Source organism: Pseudopipra pipra, chromosome 27 (genome assembly GCF_036250125.1).
Source record: "Pseudopipra pipra isolate bDixPip1 chromosome 27, bDixPip1.hap1, whole genome shotgun sequence".
Taxonomy (NCBI): Eukaryota; Metazoa; Chordata; class Aves; order Passeriformes; family Pipridae; genus Pseudopipra; species Pseudopipra pipra.
The window spans coordinates 4,201,253-4,207,675 of NC_087575.1; positions in this window are offsets into that span (position 1 = coordinate 4,201,253).

Here is a 6,423-nt window from a genome sequence, read left to right on the forward strand (position 1 = left end):
TGCTCTGCAATGTGAGTGGTGGAGATGCTGAAGAGAGCCCAGAAAGAGGCAAATCTGGCTTTGGGAGGGGTGTAGGTGCCCCTTTGAAAGAAGCCAGTCCGGGACAGACCTGCCCAGGCACATTTCCAGAGGCTGCTCTTGGTGCAGCGTGTCCAGGGAGTCAATGGCCATAGGAAAGGGAGGGATTGGAGTCTAGAGAGGAGAGACTTAGTGCTCCCTTAATGACTGGCTCATTCCTTCTCCCATCTCCCCAGTGTTTGTTTTTGCAAGTATTAATACGCTGGGACTGTTTTCTTTAGCACATGTCGGGCCCTGGAGGGGTTCACTGGGGGGTCTGGGATCTGGATGACCTTGGCCCGTGGGGAGACCTTCCCAGGAGTGCTCCAGGGAGCCTGGCCCATGGTTGCTCCAGGTCCCCACGGCCCTGGCAGGAGCTGCAGAGGTGACCCTGCCACAAAGACCCCCAGGGTGCTGCTGGTGGGACGGGCAGGGCGGGCAGCAGCGCCGGGTGCGGGGTCTCTCCTCCCCGACAGGTTCACCTGGACACATCTTGGCTTCATCCCACGACCCCCTCCCGCTCCACCACCCACAGAAGGCAGCAGCTGTCCTGCCAAAAACCCAGTAGCTGCTAAACAAACGATTTAATGGGAACCAGCCTCGATGGAGCGGGAGCAAACGTGCCCATGGAAGCGTCGGAGCCATTCCGGAGCCGCAGCAAAGGCTGTGCCGAGCGCTCCGGGAGCACAGCCTGGGACAATTTGCATCTCTCGCTCTAATTAACGTTTCCCTAATGATGTGTGAGACATGGTGTAGCTCCCACTCGTCCCGTGGCGTTTGCTAAGAGCCCAGATCTCAGCCTGGCTGGTTGTCACGGTGGGATTGTTGGGGTTGTCCTCGGACTCTGACGATCCTTGGGGTCCCTTCCAACTCAGGAGACCCCCTGATCCCCACCCCTCAGCCTGCTGTCTCTAACAGAGTTGGTACCAGCACCTTCTGCCTAAAATCACAGAACAGTGAAATCCAGAGTGTAACTGGGAGCCTCTGGCTCCTGGAGGAGGTTTGGGAGTCGCTCATATTTGGCTTGGCTGCCTCTTCTCGACCAGTCAAGCCCCCCTTGATCCCTCTGGATTTAAACTGTCTCCAGGCTGACCCTGAGCAGATCCTGGAGATTCCCCTTTGCTCTCCCAGTGTTTCCTGCTCGCAGTCTGGGTACCAGACCCTGTGCAGTGACATCTCGGACATGTTCCTTATGCAGCATCCTAAAAGAGCCATAAACAGCCCTGGATTCCCATGATTTTGGGGCTGTGCTGCAGGCTGGTGGCATTCCCAACACGTGGGAGATGAGGGAGATCAGAGGCACGACCGATATCAAAGGGGGATGTTGTGAACCACCAGGGTGGAGCAAAAAATTGGGACCAGCCGGCAAATCCAGGGTACGGAATGTCACACACCAAATCCACGAGGAACAAGTGTCCATAAACACCAGGGGGGGGAAATCCAAGCAATTAAGTCATTTGAAATGTCAAATAGCCCGTGGACCCCACATTTGGACATGACAGATGAACGAAAACACGAGACATTAAAAATTCCTGCAAACCAAGGAAGGAACGATGATTAATTTCCCTCTGTTGCAGGGCAATCGCATTATATACACACAAAGGAGTCATAAAAATTCCAGGATGACGGAACAAAATCCTCACAGAGCTCCACAGATAAAATACAACCATACTGGAAGGAGCTGGAACGGTCCAGGGAAGGAGCGTGCCTGGGGCTGGCTCCCATATATCCTGATGGATAAAACACCTTTCCCGGGGGATCCAACTGCAAAGTTGCACCTGGTGGAAGTGCTGGTGGATGTGAATGATGTGCCCCAGCTTGGGATGAGACAAATCCCTCTTGGGGACAGCAGCAGGTCCCTGGAAACAGCCACATGTGGGATGAGCTGGGCACCGTCCCCTCGTAAATCCCAAAGGAATTGGGGATGTGGATGCAGCAGCCGCAGAGGGTGGCAGGGAGGAGACAAGTGAAGAGGTCAGAACCTCTGCCACGGCCAATTCCAAACTCCCATCGAGTCCCAAGTGCCGGAACTGAGCGTTTAGGAATGAGGGAAAATGAAGGGATAAAGTCGAATCGTCCCAGTCCAAGAGGCAGCTGCTTCCTTCGCTTCAGAGGAAGATATTCCAAACCCAAAACCACAAAGAAAATATCATTAAAAGAGGCCGCAGTGTTGCTTGGTGACTTGTTCGTTGGCTTTTTGTGGGATGTTTTTCATCAAATCCATCTGTGGAGTCTGCAGAATTAATTAAGGAGGGGGCTGAGCGGTGCCAGGGGCCGAGGAGGTTCAGGGGCTGCCCCAAAATGAGAGCGGCAAACACCCACCTCAGCTCTGCAGGGATGGTCCCCTGGGATAGGGATTGGGGTCCCAGCATCCCAGGAAGTCCAGGAGAGCTGCATCCTGAGCGATCCCATCCTTGCTGGAGGCTGCAGCCCGGCCCGAGGCTGCTCATAATTCACAGCCCCGCCGATGGGAACGTCATTCCCGCCTCCTAATGGGCCGTGAAACTCCAGCAGGCTCGGGATACCGGGAGTCCTGTCTGGGAAAAGCTGGAGGGAAAAGAAAAAAATGCGGGGACTGTGGCAAAATGGTGTGAAAACAGCTCGGGAAAAGGCAAAGAGAGGAAGCGAGGCAGGAATGGGGGAAGGGGAGCAGCTGCATCCCGGCTGTCCCCGTGTCCCTGCCTGGCCCTGCCAGGTGATGCCTTGTGCCTTCCCCATCCCGGTTTTCCAGCCAGGAGAGGTGTGCTGGGTGAGAGCCACGGCAACCCTCACATGGAGAGTCAACAAAAATCAGCAAAATGACGACTTTCTCCTCGAAATCCCCGGGGAGGGCGGGAGGCTCCGGGCCAGCCCTGCCTGCCGGGAACCAGGCTCGGGAATGTTTCAGGGGATGCTGCAGTGGAGCTACGGAGAGAACCTGCTCCAGCTCAGCCACATCCCAGCCTGATGGGAGCGAGAGGCACAGCTCTCTGATCCTCCCATCACGCCAGGAGGGACAGCACAGATCCAAGGTCACCCCATTCCATGCCCTCCAGCTGCCTCACACCAGCCTAAGGATAGCTGGATCTTGGATTCCGGCCTGGAGAGGTGGGACAGGGACACCTTGGATTAATCCTATTTTTCAGTCTGGTGTACATCTTAAAAGAATATTTTATTTTGAACCCATATCCGAAGGCTCCCAAAAAACCTTTTTTTTTTTTTCTTTTTCCCCTCTTATAATGGAAAAATCCAGCTTTCTGAGCTGGATGGGAAAGTTTCCTCCTTCGGAGGCTGTTGGGAACTGTCCTCCACCTTCCTCCCAGCAAAGGCAACTCTCCCACCTCGCCGCTCAGCGGGGACTCAATTACACAGACGAGGCTGCCCAGAAGAGTTTGACACAAAACTGGGAAGCTGCCAAGAAATTCCTAATTGAAAGTGGTTCCCGACGAGTCTGCCGGTGGGGTCTGAGCCTCCTCTGTCACCGTGAGTTACGAGCCCGCTCGGGTTGGAAATGAGGCAGAGTAAATCTAATCAGATTTTTACGAGCCCCCTTCTCCCTCCTGCCTGGGCTGAGCCCTGGGCACACATTGCCTGGGCTGTGCCTTTTTCCAGATCCCTCTCTTTTTCTCGGAGCCACACGCCGGGTTATGAACAGCTTCAAAGTTCAAGCTCTAATAAACCCGGTTGCCCCAAAAAAAAAAAGCGAGTTCAGGCGGGAGAACAGATGGGATTTGCAGCAGCAAAGTGTCCCTCGCCTTCTCCCCGTGACATGGTCCTGGTGGGGTGTTTGGCAGGGAGGGGGATGTGGAGATTTCGGGGTCACACCTCGGGGGCTGAGGGAAGTGAAGCGAGAAGTGTTGTACCATCCCTGCTGGTCTGGTTTGGTGCCTGGCAGCAGAGCTGTCCCACATTTCTCCCACCTCCACCTGAATCCGGCCGTGGGGCAGCCCCCAAATTCCCGGGGATCTTGCCCAGGGCTGGGCTCTGGAGCAGTAATGAGCCACTGTTCAGCATCCTGCCTGCTGCCGGGGTGTCTCCAAAGGGCTGTTTCACACCTCCTCGGGCGGGGAGGTCACACACCAGATGTTCCCCATCAACAGGCAGATCCAAGGACATTTTACACCGGATTTCAGCCCCGCAGTCCAATTGCCTTCATTTTCTCAGAGGCAAGTGATACTCGTTCTTGGAGCGGCGTTTGGCTGGGAAAGGGGTGAATGCTGATGCACCAGGAGTGTGATCCATGGGATACAGAGCAGAGCCTGCCTTCCTCAGGTCTTTTCCAAAATAACTGCTGGCAGCCAGAGGGATCTGGGAGAGCACTGTCATCTGGGGTGCTGTGCTGACCACCAGGTGCCAAACTCCTTCCACTGCCCACCCTGGCAGAGCAGGGAATGCTCGGGAGGTTCAGCAGCCTGAGGGGGAGCTGAGCTCTTGTGATGCCACAAGAAACATCCCAGCTCCACGTGGGCTCCTTCTGGAGCTCTCCCAGCGGGAATGATCCTCGTTCTGCCACCCACAACCCCAGGGATCTGGTCTTCCAGCTTCACCCCTGTGCTGGAACCGTGGCAAACCAGAGGGAGAGGATGGCTTTGTGACCTGCAGGCACATCCAGGGGAGAAGAACAGCTTTAGATAATATTCCCAGGGAATTGGTGTCACTCCTCCTGGCAAAGCAGGACGTGAGGACTCACCTGCCCCTGGGTGCTCGGGAGGGCTCAGCCCAGGAGCTCTGCTCACTCCTCCCTCCCCTTCCCATCCCAGCCAGGTACAATCCTTTAAAAAGCTGGGCTCTGAGCGGGGCCATCCCACGTTATGGATCCATCCTGTGATTCCAAACCCCAGCTGAAGGTTTGCAGCTGGAGCTGCCGGCACAGCCCGGCTTCCGACTCCGCTGCCGGGGCAGAGGGGCTCCACTTCAAAGCTGGTTTGCCTTTTATAAAAAACCTCTGCCACGGAAATGGGGATGCCTGGAACTTCCAGATGCCTGGCAGGGCTGCAGATAAAACATTTGGATCGTTTGGCTGGCTGGAGAGGGCGGGGTGGGGGGTGGAAGTATGGATGTTATGGAGAGATATGGAAGCATCAGCTCAGGGCTGCCCACAGAGACAGGTTTTGCTCCAGAGAGATGGGAAGCAGCTGGAGAGAAGGACCCTGAGCATGGGGATGAAGGAATAACCCAGTCTTTGGAATGCTTTGAGTTGGAAGGGACATTAAAGATCACCTCATGCCATGGGCCATGGGCAGGGACACCTTCCACTAGCCCAGGTCACTCCAACCTGGCCTTGGATACTCCCAGGGATGGGGCAGCCACAGCTTCTCTGCCCAACCTGTGCCAGGGCCTCCCCACCCTCACTGTAAAAGACTTCTTCCTCCTATCCAGTCTAAATGGCCCCTCCTTTGGATCCTCCCTGCCCTTGGAAACACAGGAATAGGTCGCCGGGTGCTCCCAGTCAACAGAAATGCAAAAATACAATGGATTGCCTTAAATCCCCCACGTGGAGCAGGGCCAAAGCCACCTGCCCCCAGGCCAGGCACAGCAGGAGCCTGTTATCTCCCTGCTGAATGTGCCTCTGTTCCCAGCAGAGCCTCCCCCTGGGGCCCAGGAATCCCAGAGTGCAGCCAGCCCTTCCCGGTGCCAGCACGGAGGAGTCCACCCTGCTCCCGCTGCCGGGCATGTTGGCATCCCTGCCCTTTGCTGGGAGATGGGCAGCAGCACACTGGGAACGCTGGTGCTGCAGCAGGGACAGGGGAGCATCCCAAGGATCACCTTTGGAGCTGATTTACCCTCCTGATTTACCCCCCTGGACGTGCTGCATTTTAAAACACGGTATTTCCATTTAAAAGGATCCACCCAGACAGGCAACCCAACCAGCAGGGGAAAGGGATTTGCTCCATATTTACACCTCAAAAAAAAAAAAAGGAATTTCAGATCCAGCCTTTCCTAGACCTTTCCATCTACCTCCCTCTCCTGCCAGGCAACCCTGCACACCAACTCCCCAGCCAATAAATCCTCTTCCTCATTAAACATTGCGGGTCTCAATTAATTAAATGAGCACAACAACCACAGTCCCTTCAGCAATTAGAGAAGTGGCTGAGTAATTAGATGGAATGTTAATTTAATTTCCAGGACAGGGAGGAGGGGGGGAGAAGAAAAGGAAAGAGAGGAAAAGAAGAAGGAGCAAATGAGATTACATTTGATGAGGGGGGAAATCAAAAGTCACTTAATCAAAGAGCAATTAAAGTTCCCCCAAACTAAGTGGCTGGAAAATAAACCCTTGAAGGGCAGGGCCACCGGAGTGTGTTGGGAATGGGAATGTACACAGGGATCCATGTGTGCAGGGGGTTGTGTAACACCCCATCCTGGCTTGGCCTTGCCTTTTCCCTCCAC